The 14,411-nt window shown below is 43.2% G+C and overlaps 1 long non-coding RNA gene across 2 annotated transcripts; it reads left to right on the top strand.

Annotated features, from left to right (window-relative positions):
• The first annotated feature begins 3,204 nt into the window (after positions 1-3,204).
• Positions 3,205-10,560, top strand: LOC133137513 (uncharacterized). Of its 2 annotated transcripts, none has more exons than XR_009709613.1 (4): positions 3,205-3,623; positions 9,456-9,535; positions 9,654-9,825; positions 10,228-10,560. It is a non-coding gene; the product is annotated as an uncharacterized LOC133137513 (long non-coding RNA). The 2 variants fall into 2 exon arrangements; XR_009709612.1 differs by lacking the exon at positions 3,205-3,623 and adding an exon at positions 5,492-6,170.
• Positions 10,561-14,411: the final 3,851 nt, after the last annotated feature.

Raw genomic sequence — 14,411 nt, 5'->3', positions numbered from 1 at the left:
AATGCAAACCAGGAGATTTACCAAATTGGAAATTAAATGTAAATGGGAAAGACATGACCTTTATGGTCAATTCTGGGGCCGGAGTGTCGGTAATAAGTAAGAATGCATGGAAAGAGGAGCAGCCAGCAATGTCTGGAAGAGGCCTAAATACCGTCAATGCAGGGCCAATATTCACCCTCCCTTCAGGTACGTCGAGTCTCAGTAAGAGAATACATACCTGTTTTTCCGCAGTTGTTAAAAGAGGGAAAGGCCCTACAACGGGCACCTCCCTGTTTCTCAATGCCTCAGAAAAGGAAACACTCCTGGCACAGGCCCCAGAACAACTCTGGACCACAAATACAGCATCAGCGGGATTATTGGCAGGTGCCAAACCGCTGGAAGTCTCCCCAAAATCATCTTACAGGCCATGCAAACGGCAATATCCTCTTCGTCCAGAGGCTGAGGAGGTTTATTACGCCAGTGTTTGAAGAACTATTAAAAGAATGAATTATTGTGCCGTGTACAGGTTCCCCATGTAACACGCCTATACTGCCAGTACGAAAGCCCGATGGAACTTGGCGATTCGTACAAGATTTGAGGGCAGTAAATCATTCCTAGAGCCCCTGTGGTGCCTAACCCCGCTACTATTCTGTCCGAAATCCCTGGTTTACTGTGATCAATCTAGCAAATGCATTTTTCAGTATTCCTGTAGCTCAGGAATCGCAACCGTGGTTTGCATTTACGTTTCAAGGGAAACAATATACGTGGACTCGAATGCCACAGGGCTATGTTGAAAGCCCTGCTGTTTACTCTGCCGCACTAGGTGAATGTTTGGAAGGATTCACTTTTCCCCAAGGAAGCACATTGGTGCAATATGTTGATGATTTATTGGTCTGTTCAGAAACAGAACAAGATTGCACTGCAGACACTGTGGCGCTTCTCACATTCCTGGCAGAAAGTGGGAATAAAGTGAAAAAGGCAAAATTACAATTGGTACAAGAAACAGTGCCATATCTAGGTCATGACATTTCCAAAGACGGCCGTTCGTTGGGCTTATTCTCAAAATACCCAAACCCCAGACTAAAACTTAGATGATGTCTTTTCTAGGCATGACAGGATACTGCAGATCCTGCGTCATGGATTATATGCAAAGAACGCAACCTTTGCAGGATATAATACATGGTAAAGAGTTAGGGTCACATGACCCCTTAGAATGGACTGAGGCGGCAGAAGCCGCATTTTTAGATCTTTGGTGCTCCTATATTAGAAACACCAAATATGGCACTGTTTCTTGTACCATTTTGCAATAGAAGTGAGTTGTTTATCTCCAAGTGTTGTGTCTTATCTGGCTTGTGTGTAGAGTTTAGACACAGTGAATTCTGCAACAAGTGTGTAAGCAATCATCAAAAACTCTAAAGACTAGAAAGCATGTAATGTGAAAGCAAATGTAATGTAATGTAAAAAGCATGTATATTTGTAAAACCTTTTATTTGTTTTCAAATGATGTTGGAAATAGGGCACTTTACATTTCATGTGTTTTCATATGTTGATCATTTACAGAGCCTTGTCATTTTGTGGTTGCACAATGGTTTAATGCTTCATTTGCTAATATGAAGTTGTTGTTGCTGCCATCTATGATGAAATGCGCAAGCATAGCATTTAGTATACCGGAAATGCAATCCAGCCGGACATCCACTCTACCTCCCTGTATCACTGTGCAGCTGTGGCACAAAAGTTGCATCTGTGCTGAATGAATTTCTGCTCTTGTTCTGTGGTGTGGCAGCAAGAGCCCAGCTCCCTCTGATGCAGCTCAGCTGGGAGAGTGAATTAAACCGTTAGCAGTGGGACCAGCCCCCTCTGATGCAGCTCAGCTGGGGGAGTGAATTAAACCCTTAGCAGTGGGACCAGCCCCCTCTGATGCAGCTCAGCTGGGGGAGTGAATTAAACCCTTAGCAGTGGGACCAGCCCCCTCTGATGCAGCTCAGCTGGGGGAGTGAATTAAACCCTTAGCAGTGGGACCAGCCCCCTTTGATGCAGCTCAGCTGGGGGAGTGAATTAAACCCTTAGCTGTGGGACCAGCCCCCTCTGATGCAGCTCAGCTGGGGGAGTGAATTAAACCCTTAGCAGTGGGACCAGCCCCCTCTGATGTAGCTCAGCTGGGGGAGTGAATTAAACTGTTAGCAGTGGGACCAGCCCCCTCTGATGCAGCTCAGCTGGGGGAGTGAATTAAACCGTTAGCTGTGGGCGTGTTCACATTCCTCACAAGGCTCACCTGGGCGGCACTGTCTGTGGTGCTGAATCCTCTCTCCAGGGCGCTGTACCTTTTATCACAGAGACTGGAAAATACTCGCCTTCAATCACCTTTCCCAGCTCCTGACGCTGGCGCACTGGCCTCTCCGCTCCAGTGGGGAAACGATCCCGGATCCGGCCACCACAGTTTCTGTTTGCTTGCTGACCGGATTTTGCTCGGAATACCGTTTACTAACTGCCTAATCTACACCATTCCTCAAAGTTAGTAAAGACTTTACCTTTAACTTCTGTGGTCTCACTATTATGTTCATTGTTCTGGTGCCTTACAAGTGGTTTAATTGAAGGGTTGAAATATTTAAAATGTCCGTTTAAATTAATGTGTGATGTAATGCATAATGTCTGAAATGTAATTGGTATTAAGCATTTGCGAGAAACTGTCACGTTTCATGCTTGTCATGTCATGTTTTATGTTTAGTTTTTGTCTTGCTTATGTTATTGTCATGTAACGTATTATGTTCGTCTGGTCAGGTCACGTAATATAGTTTATTGTCATAGTTTTGCAAACTTGTTATGTCACAATTTATGTTTCATGTTATTGTAGCCCTATGGAAAATTAGGCCTAGATATTACAAGTTCATTGATTCATGAATAGGAATTAATAAATAGAATAAGTAGAATAATTAGGATTTAAAAGGTTAAAAACTTTGCAGAGGTTTAATATTGCATATTGTGCAATTGTCATATGATTTCATGATTAAGTTCATGTATTGTGTTAATTACATGATGTATTACAAATGTATTTTGTTTTCCAAAATACTATGTTCACAATGCTGGACATATTGTAAATATGTTTTATTTTGAAAAGATTCAACTGTAAAGTTTTGCTTTTTGTTTATTGTCATTAGCCAATGAAAAGTGAGTTGAAGGTCAGGGGTGAGGGGGAAGTGGAAAAAACGAGAGAGAGACGTTGGAGAGTAGAGGAGGGAAGATTAAAAAAAGATCACGAGGAATGTGTTGCTAAGCTGTTGTTTTGAAAAGTTGACAGTGGAAAAACGTAGTCCAACTATTTCCAAAGCGTTTGAGTGTAATAACGTGAGTACACAACCCGTGAACTCTACGAGTTGTTATATTCGATGGACGAACTGTTTAGAACAATTTATTCCGAAGAGGAGTTCAACGTTCGGGCGGTCCGCCATTTTGCCTAGCTTAGCTCAGCTCTACAGTGAGATAACTAGCTGTTCTGGATTGCTCACGGACTGTGTGTTCGCCAACCCGGAGAGCTCGACAAGTCTGCGTAAACCAGAGGAGATGGTAACACAAGCGATTTCTGTGAATCCAACCAAATAAACATACTTTCCGGAGAGGAGCTTCGCGCGCTGCCTGTTCCAGGAACTGTGAGTTGTCGTTGTCCGCTAGCTAATTTAGTGTGAAGGAGCCGCCATTTGCTGTGCTACACCGCAAATAAGCTACGCGCCAGGCCTGCAACAACCACTTTGAATTGGGGTATTTTAGTTATACTGCCGGCTATAGGGTATTTCATGTCATTGAGGTATTTCATTTCATTGAGGCTTAGCGCCCGGTATCGGTTTGTTTTTGATACTTGAATGTGCATTGCAAGCTTGTTTGTTAAGCGTGAATTGAAAACTGAATCGAATGAATACTGTACTAAAGTAATTATATTGTGTACATAAGTAAATAGTTACTTTACAAACATCAGTGCCTGTGGATGGTTATTTGCAGTTAAGCTTGGGAACATAGAGCTATAGTTTCTTTAGAGTGAGCCTTTTAGTAGCCTACACTATAAGTTAAAATACAAATGAAGTTGAAAGCTAATAATTTAAAAGTGAATAAATACCTTGTCATAACAGTCTTGCTATACAGTAATTAATACACAGTGAAAAGACAAAATATACACACACTTATTGTTAGAGATAACACTAGTTAAAGAACTCAGGTTAGCTACCCCTATTAATTGCCTGGACAGCAAAGGGGCGCTACATTATGTTGTACTGTTCATTGATTAGCATACCCTTTTTCACGTCTTTCTGCAAATCTTGCATTCCTGCTTTCTCTCTCTCCATTTATGTCATTCACACCCTAATTGTTTCAATTTCCCTTGTCTTCTTACTAATCTACTAATCTCATGTTACCTTACGTTTCTTTTCAATGTCCTTTACTAATTTACTAATGCTAGGGCAGGATAGGTTTACTACTAACGATTACTAATTACCTTGTTAACTTGTCAATCCTCCACATTTGATTTCCATTCTCTTGCTGCTCTCAAGCTAATTGTCTACACCTGCATATAAAGCTCAGTTTCATGTCATGTCCTTGCGAAATTGTTGCCTTCTGTTCGTCAGTGCACTTTTGAGTGTGTTTGTGAAGCAATTGTCTCCTGGTTATGATCCAAGCCTGTTTATTGAGCAAAGATTATTGAGTTGTGTTTTGTTGACCATTGCCTGCATGTACCATGTCTTTGCCTGCTGTCTTTGTGCTTTTGCCCCATGGAGCAGACTTCGGTCTTGACTCTTGCGCCGTCATCGACCCTGAGCCTGCCTACCGCCCGCCTGTACTTCTGCCCCGCTGACAGCTTTCCTGGCTACTGGACTTTTTGCATGTGTACCAATTACGAGACTGCCTTCTCCCGCGGTACTGTGCTTTGTTTTTTTTGGCTGGATTTTTTTGTGTATGAACATTGCTTGTTTTTTGACTACGCTCTCTGGATATTCCCCGAATAAAGCCCTGACGGGACTTTATTACACCACTGTTTCTGAGTCGTGCATTTTGGGTCCAACCCCCCCACACATCCATCTCAGAAACACCACTCACTAGCCTAGAAAATCATGTAAATGTTCATCAAGTGAATTTGTGACCCTTATAGTCATAAGATCTGGAGAAAGAACTGGCCCCCTCTCCCCCAATGAACAGCCACACACCGATTTACTCATGATAGAGATTTATTATTGAAGCTGGATTGATTATCATACCCAGTGGGTTTGGACAGACACCTGAGGGTCTAAATGCCGCAGAGAAGCACAAGATTAAAGGCACTGATCTCTGGGAGGGACAAAGTGCACTCATAGCACAGCTGTAGGAAGGCACCAGGAAGCAGAAGCAGAGCAGCCAATCAGGAGCAAGAAGGGGGACGTCTAGCACCTCCTGGTGGGTCTTTAGTTAATACTTATGCCTTTGATTGACACATTTCCATCAACCCATATGTAGTCATAATATGGGTAATCCAGGCTATTCTTGAATTGCACGAACTCACAAAAGGATTCCTGAATTTGGAAAAAGGCCTCATTGAAGGGAGCTGGGGTGAGAAGGCAGGAGAGATAAGTTATCAAACAATAAAGAGCATAATATATCACTTGACTTCACAAATGTTATTGACATCACATGAATCAGAACAATTCAATTAATTAAAAATAATCAAGATCGCCAGCCTTGGGTGGGATAAATTATGATTGCAATCTATGCTTGTGGAGGCATTACCCCCCCATGCCCCCTCATGACACAGATACCAAGTTGCAGGCTGACACATGGAGCACAGGTACAGAGGACTGGACCAAGTGTCCTTTCAGCACCTCCAACTCAGTGTCTCCCTGTCCTAGGACTCACCTCCAACTCAGTGTCTCCCTGTCCTAGGACTCACCTCCAACTCAGTGTCTCCCTGTCCTAGGACTCACCTCCAACTCAGTGTCAACGCCCTGGCTGAAGTGCACGTTATATTGAAGTGCAATGATGTCTTTGGATTTGCCCACATTGATGGTGAAACTGGGAGAGAAAGAGAGACACACAAGGGATGGATGATGGATTACCATGGATGAAGACATCAAGAGATTTAGCAGCAGCATAAAGAGGTCTCGTAGAGTCAGAGGCAGCTGTGACTCACCTATCTTCGGGGACACCCTTGATAACCAGTTTCATTGTTGAATAAAAGGGTATGTTAATCACCTCAGCATCCTGTTTAAAACAGAGGTAAATATATGGTCAAAACATGAAGAGATAGATATATTATGCATTCAGTCAGTGGCAGCAGAATCCCTCCCCTATTTCGACGCAGACTCAAAACATACCTTTTCAAACTCTATCTTAGTCCTCCCTCCTGATTTCCCCCCTTTCTGATATCCCTCCTTGTCTAACCCAAAAAAAAAATATTTAATTGCACTTATGATGACGACTATTTGTTTAGAACAACATTCCATGTGTATTTTCCGAGTTATGGATGTGATGCTTTGACTTGTGGAAGAACCTATGCACTTGTAAGTCGCTTTGGATTAAAAGCGTCTGCCAAATGACAAAAATGTAAATGTAAATGTAAATTTGTTGACTTGTTGATTTGATTCTATGACCATCCATGTTGGTCCATGGTTCTGACTTGATTAATACAAATGTTCTAAAGTTTTGCAAACGATGTAGCCTGTGTCCCACTCACCAAAGTAACTTGTGGCTTTGGGGTGGGATCAGCACATGTTCGACACCATCATTTGCTTCATTTGCTTCGACCTCCAAATCTCCCGACCTCCAAATCTCCCGATTTGGTAGCCAATTGTACCTCCTCTGATTCAATTGGAGGTAGTCGTATTGGATGTACCGCCCGTACCCTCGGCGGCCCGAATGAGAGCGACACGCCTTCTTCAAGTCGTCTTGTCTTGTGCCTGTTGCCGTGATTCCGAGGTGCTTATTGTGCGGCGATCTAATAACCCTGCCAAGTCCCTCCCTCTGGAGCAGCGAGCCAATTATTGCTGCCCCACGTGAGCCGGCCAAACTTGGCTTTTGGCAGGACCGAGAATCGAACCCCAGTCCCCGGTGTGCAACTGCAGCAAACTGCAACCACAAGTCTGCTGCGTCTTAGCCTGTTGCGCCACCGCGGCTCCAGAGGAGCTTTTGTGAGTGAAGTCTTTGCCTTCGATGGAGGTCTGGCTGTAATAGGCTCGCAGGGGCTGTCCTCCCATATTGATCACATTGTTACGCATGACACGCATATGTGCATGTGTGTATATGTGTGTGTGCGCGCATGTGCGTGTGTGTGTGTGTATATGTGTGTGTGCATGTGTGCGTGTGTGCATATGTAGATGTGTGCGTATATGTTATGGTGCCTCGGGGTGGATCCTGAAGGCAGTGGGTGGGCCCAGCTGGAAACCAGACACAGGAATCAGCAATATTCAGAAAAAATCTATCTTTTTTTTTTTTTCTTTCGTCAGGGTATTGCTGATAGCGCCCCCCCTCAGGGCAAGGGTAGGGAAAAACGGGAGAAAATAAAAGGGCCGTTCAGGCAAAAATAACTTGGGTTTTTCCCAGTCCGGGGTATTCTTCAGGGCCTCCTTCCTCCTTCCCTCCTGGACCGCGTCAGGGCTGGGGGAAGCACAAAGGGATAGGGTGATTTGAAGGCGCTTTATTATCCTCACGTGTCCATTGGTAAAGGTGGGGTCTCCCTTAGGATCACTCCTCCAGGTCAGTATGGCAGACAGTCCTTCCTCTCTCTGCCTCTTCCTTCCTCAGAATAGGCGCCGACTGACACCGTTTGCAGCCTCGACCGCGCCTTAAATACCTTCCCTGCTCATTAGGGAAACAGGCTGCAGCTGAGTCAGTAGTTTTCCACAGTGCTCACTCACGTGCGCTGTCCGGGGTCCTGGACTGCAGGTAGAGGAATCTCTCTCCAGGGTGCTGATCTCCCCATCACCTCTCTAGGAAGATACACCCCTTCGCATACCATTCCCAATGCATGACGTTTGCGTGGCTGCGTTGTGCGGGTCCTGCTTTTTCCAGCCCTTTTGCTCCCTTCCCCCTGTTCTTGCCCCCTTATACCCGAGCCCATGCCCTTGTGGCATTCTGCCGACCTTGGGTGCGATTCCTCCTCATTATTTTTCCTCATAACAAGCACATGAGCGCACCCAACAATGGGAGAGTGTTCTGCTCTATCTCCGCACGTATGCAGAGCACTCACCCCTCCCTTACATTTTTGCTGGTTATCTGTCACAAGCACATTTTATTCTTTTAAGCAGTTTTCTAACTGTATATGCATTGTACATATCTGGATACATATATCCTAGGTTACATAATATTTTTCTCCCACATCATGAATATGTGTTTTTATTATGCGTTTTTTTTCAATTGCATTAACATTTAATTTTGCTTTGATCACTGAACGAAATAATTCCTGGTTCTTGTCTTTTTTGGGTGCTTTTCCTGCGCTAGAAAGCAGAATGACTTACGATGCACTTTATAAGTGACACAGCCAACTGTCACCATTCATCATGAACTGTAGTATTTACTGTCAGACAAGTTAGATATTGTGAATCTCATTCACTTCAAAAGAAGTTTTAAAGGGCCAAATTGTTAATTAATTCTTCAACCTCATCCTCGGACAGTACGTACTGACCAGTACTGACCATGTGATAGTTTACAATATGTTTAAAAACATATGTTAAAAATTAATGTTGCATTATTTTTACCAAGCAAGCCACATTTGCATATATAATGCAGCCTCAATGCCTCATGGGTGCATGGCATGCATTCAGAATATGAAGCAATAATATTACAAATATTTACATTTCCAGTCAGAGTTCTTGTGAAGTGAAGAAATAACAGTTGAGAAGTTATGAAATCCCCAAACAGGCGAGCCATAACTGGCCCCACCTTTTGGTTTTTGGTTTTGGTTTTATTCCTTAGAAAAATAGAAACAAGAGAATACTGCAAATGATACGCAGAGGAGGCCTCTAATTACTTTGATTTTAGTAAATTCAAGTTTGTTTTATCATTGAAATGATCTTTACATGACATTTAGTAAAAGGATACTTCCCCATTCTGATGGCTGATGTGAACATTAACCCCTAGCCCGTATCTACATGATGTATACATTACACTACTGCCACACAATTGGTTGATTAGATAATTGCATGAATAATTGATACAGTTAAGAGAGAAGTTATTCAGTTAATTGTGTAATAGTTAACAAAGCAAGGTCCCTGTGTCTCATTGTATTGCTCGCCCCAACTCTGAACATGCAGCAGACTGGTATGACAGGTCAGCCTGCCTGCTGAGAAAATTGTCTTCGTTCTGAACAAATTGTGAGATTGCCGACTTTCTGATGTCTACTGCCTTAGAGAAGTGAAAGAGTCAGTGTACCGAATGCGGATAAATTTGCACAACTTCACAAAATCACAAAAGGAATGTTTTAGGTTTTGACCATACATGTCCTATTTTTGGTTCTTTGTTTTAAACAGAGAGTGGAGTTGCAAAATCTTTCCTTCAAGCAAGAAATGGAACTGCGAGTCACCGGTGTCCCTGGATCCCCTAAGCATGGGTGAGTCACTGCTGCCTCTGACTCTACGAGACCTCTTGATGCTGCTGCTTAATCTCTTGATGTCTTCATCCATGGTCATCCATCATCCATCCCGTGTGTGGCTCTCTTTCCCTCCCAGTTTCACAATCAATGTGGGTGAATCTGATTCCAACATTGCGCTCCACGTCAACCCTCGCTTTCAAGGCTCTGGCCCAGGTGTCATCGTCCTGAACGCCATGAAGGATGGGTTCTGAGGTGCTCAAGTGACAGATGAAAGAAACTTTCCTTTCCGGCAGGGCGAGGGGTTTGAGGTGAGGCCTCAGACAGGGAGACTTCCAGTCCTCTGTACTTGTGTTCCATGGATCAGCCTGTAACTTGGCACCACTTGTGAGACAGTTCACCTAGGAATCTTTAGCCACCATTCCTTCATAGTCCTGTATGTAAGAGAAATTGACCCTTTTGGGGGGGGGGGGGGGGATCAGAAATGCTGAGGGGAGGGGCTGAGATGCTGTACCCTCCCAGGAAAGCTTCATGGGAAATATTCCTGCCAATTCATTCAGTGTAAAGTACATTTCATCATTATATCATTTGGCTTGTTATTTCATTGTTTTTCACTGCAGTCGTAGGGTGTTAAACGTGAACCTGACGGTGTTGACCTTCTTCTTTTGTAAGATAACTCTGCGCTCCTGACCTTCTCTCCTTCCCTCTTCCAGGTGTGCATCACCTTTGCCAATGAGCAGTTTTACATTAGCCTGCACGACGGCCACATGCTGGAGTTCCCCAACCGCCTGAAACAGCCCCAGTACAGAAAAACCTGGTTTACAGCAGACATCATAGCATATATCTCAAGTAAAGACCCACCAGGAGGTGCTAGATATACCCTTTCTGGCTCCTGATTGGCTGCTCTGCTTCTGCTTCCTGGTGCCTTCCTACAGCTTTGCTACGAGTGCTACGATCTCCCAGAGATCAGTGCCTTTAATCTTGTGCTTCTCTGCGACATTTAGACCCTCTGGTGTCTGTCCAAACCCACTGCATATGATAATCAATCCAGCTTCAATAATAAATCTCTATCATGAGTAAATCTGTGTGTGGCTGTTCATTGGGGGGAGAGGGGTCCAGTTCTTTCTCCAGATCTTGTGACTATAAGGGTCACAAATTCACTCTTTGGTCACAACTTGATTAACATTTCCATGATTTTCTAGGCTAGTGAGTGGTGTTTCTCACGAATGCTTAATACAAATTACATTTCAGACATTACGCATTACATCACACATTAATTTAAACTGACATTTCAAATATGATTTAAACCCTTCAATTAAACCACTTTTGGTTTTTCTCTCTATCTCAATTCAGTTTAATACAAAATGATGTGTGTGTTTGTGTGAATCCCTAACATGTTAGTAAACCAACTCCCCTTCTGCAGAATAAAAAAACTGACCATTTACACACAGTCCCTGCCTCTTACTTTGCCACTGGAATCTAATAGTATTATAACACAACAACCCGATCAAATAGTTACATTACATAATAGGCATATGGCAGACGCTCTTATCCAGAGTGATGTACAAAGTGCATACCCATAACCTGGGACAAGTGGGCTGAAAGACCCGAGTGGGAAGTACAATTTCAAGTGCTATGAATTAGGACTTGGGCCTTGCAGATTAATCTGACAATGGAAAATATCTATAAAACCGTTTTTATACAAAACAACGTGAAAGAATGTTACACGTGTACAAACAAGAATAAACAGCTTCCATAGCCAAGAAAACAATCCTCGTGAACACAAGTGGAGTAATAATGAGACACACATTAGTTTTCTGAGAAATTATTACTTTGCAGTGGTTCTCTGTTCTCTAACCATGAAACTCCAAATGTTCCTCAGACCTGACCAAGAAATGACGGATCAGTTCATGGCTACAAGCCCATCCAGGCCAGCAGCCAGCAAAGGGCCCCACCCCATGGACTCTCAGGAGCTGGGAAAGCTAAACCCACCTCTGGGAAAGACCTCACTGTGCAGTTTGGAGCCAATCGTGCCTCATCACCATCTCACTGACCATCACTGCCTTCAAGACATGCAGAGTTCTACAAAAGGATCAACAAAAAAGACAAACTGCTTTCTCCAATAACAGTTTCCCTCAGAAGTCATCCTTCTCCACACAGGGTGATCAGATCAATCGCATTCCAAACCTCAGAAGGTATTATCAGAGCCACAAAAATAATGAAAGGGCCTCTTCTATGTTGGTACTGACATGGGCACTTCCCCCTGGGCACTTACCAAACATATATATCTCTTCAGTTAAAACATATGTATCTTTTGAGGTAATCAACATGAATCATTTGAATAATCAAAATGTGTAACCAATAGAGAAATCTGTGTGATTGAAGTGTTTCATTAATTCTCACGTATTACTTTTCATTTAAGACTGATGTATGTTGTTTCACAATAATGATGTAAATGGTAAATGGTTGGCATTTATATAGCGCCTTTATCCAAAGCGCTGTACAATTGATGCTTCTCATTCACCCATTCATACACACACTCACACACCGACGGCGATTGGCTGCCATGCAACATTTCCAGTCAGAGTTCTTGTGAAGTGAAGAAATAACAGTTGAGAAGTTATGAAATCCCCAAACAGGCGAGCCATAACTGGCCCCACCTTTTGGTTTTTGGTTTTGGTTTTATTCCTTAGAAAAATAGAAACAAGAGAATACTGCAAATGATACGCAGAGGAGGCCTCTAATTACTTTGATTTTAGTAAATTCAAGTTTGTTTTATCATTGAAATGATCTTTACATGACATTTAGTAAAAGGATACTTCCCCATTCTGATGGCTGATGTGAACATTAACCCCTAGCCCGTATCTACATGATGTATACATTACACTACTGCCACACAATTGGTTGATTAGATAATTGCATGAATAATTGATACAGTTAAGAGAGAAGTTATTCAGTTAATTGTGTAATAGTTAACAAAGCAAGGTCCCCGTGTCTCATTGTATTGCTCGCCCCAACTCTGAACATGCAGCAGACTGGTATGACAGGTCAGCCTGCCTGCTGAGAAAATTGTCTTCGTTCTGAACAAATTGTGAGATTGCCGACTTTCTGATGTCTACTGCCTTAGAGAAGTGAAAGAGTCAGTGTACCGAATGCGGATAAATTTGCACAACTTCACAAAATCACAAAAGGAATGTTTTAGGTTTTGACCATACATGTCCTATTTTTGGTTCTTTGTTTTAAACAGAGAGTGGAGTTGCAAAATCTTTCCTTCAAGCAAGAAATGGAACTGCGAGTCACCGGTGTCCCTGGATCCCCTAAGCATGGGTGAGTCACTGCTGCCTCTGACTCTACGAGACCTCTTGATGCTGCTGCTTAATCTCTTGATGTCTTCATCCATGGTCATCCATCATCCATCCCGTGTGTGGCTCTCTTTCCCTCCCAGTTTCACAATCAATGTGGGTGAATCTGATTCCAACATTGCGCTCCACGTCAACCCTCGCTTTCAAGGCTCTGGCCCAGGTGTCATCGTCCTGAACGCCATGAAGGATGGGTTCTGAGGTGCTCAAGTGACAGATGAAAGAAACTTTCCTTTCCGGCAGGGCGAGGGGTTTGAGGTGAGGCCTCAGACAGGGAGACTTCCAGTCCTCTGTACTTGTGTTCCATGGATCAGCCTGTAACTTGGCACCACTTGTGAGACAGTTCACCTAGGAATCTTTAGCCACCATTCCTTCATAGTCCTGTATGTAAGAGAAATTGACCCTTTTGGGGGGGGGGGGGGGGGGATCAGAAATGCTGAGGGGAGGGGCTGAGATGCTGTACCCTCCCAGGAAAGCTTCATGGGAAATATTCCTGCCAATTCATTCAGTGTAAAGTACATTTCATCATTATATCATTTGGCTTGTTATTTCATTGTTTTTCACTGCAGTCGTAGGGTGTTAAACGTGAACCTGACGGTGTTGACCTTCTTCTTTTGTAAGATAACTCTGCGCTCCTGACCTTCTCTCCTTCCCTCTTCCAGGTGTGCATCACCTTTGCCAATGAGCAGTTTTACATTAGCCTGCACGACGGCCACATGCTGGAGTTCCCCAACCGCCTGAAACAGCCCCAGTACAGAAAAACCTGGTTTACAGCAGACATCATAGCATATATCTCAAGTAAAGACCCACCAGGAGGTGCTAGATATACCCTTTCTGGCTCCTGATTGGCTGCTCTGCTTCTGCTTCCTGGTGCCTTCCTACAGCTTTGCTACGAGTGCTACGATCTCCCAGAGATCAGTGCCTTTAATCTTGTGCTTCTCTGCGACATTTAGACCCTCTGGTGTCTGTCCAAACCCACTGCATATGATAATCAATCCAGCTTCAATAATAAATCTCTATCATGAGTAAATCTGTGTGTGGCTGTTCATTGGGGGGAGAGGGGTCCAGTTCTTTCTCCAGATCTTGTGACTATAAGGGTCACAAATTCACTCTTTGGTCACAACTTGATTAACATTTCCATGATTTTCTAGGCTAGTGAGTGGTGTTTCTCACGAATGCTTAATACAAATTACATTTCAGACATTACGCATTACATCACACATTAATTTAAACTGACATTTCAAATATGATTTAAACCCTTCAATTAAACCACTTTTGGTTTTTCTCTCTATCTCAATTCAGTTTAATACAAAATGATGTGTGTGTTTGTGTGAATCCCTAACATGTTAGTAAACCAACTCCCCTTCTGCAGAATAAAAAAACTGACCATTTACACACAGTCCCTGCCTCTTACTTTGCCACTGGAATCTAATAGTATTATAACACAACAACCCGATCAAATAGTTACATTACATAATAGGCATATGGCAGACGCTCTTATCCAGAGTGATGTACAAAGTGCATACCCATAACCTGGG

This window comes from Conger conger, chromosome 9, assembly GCF_963514075.1.
Source record: "Conger conger chromosome 9, fConCon1.1, whole genome shotgun sequence".
Classification (NCBI taxonomy): Eukaryota; Metazoa; Chordata; class Actinopteri; order Anguilliformes; family Congridae; genus Conger; species Conger conger.
The sequence above is the reverse complement of the archived record's forward strand: the minus strand, read 5'-3'. Positions and strand labels throughout refer to the sequence as shown.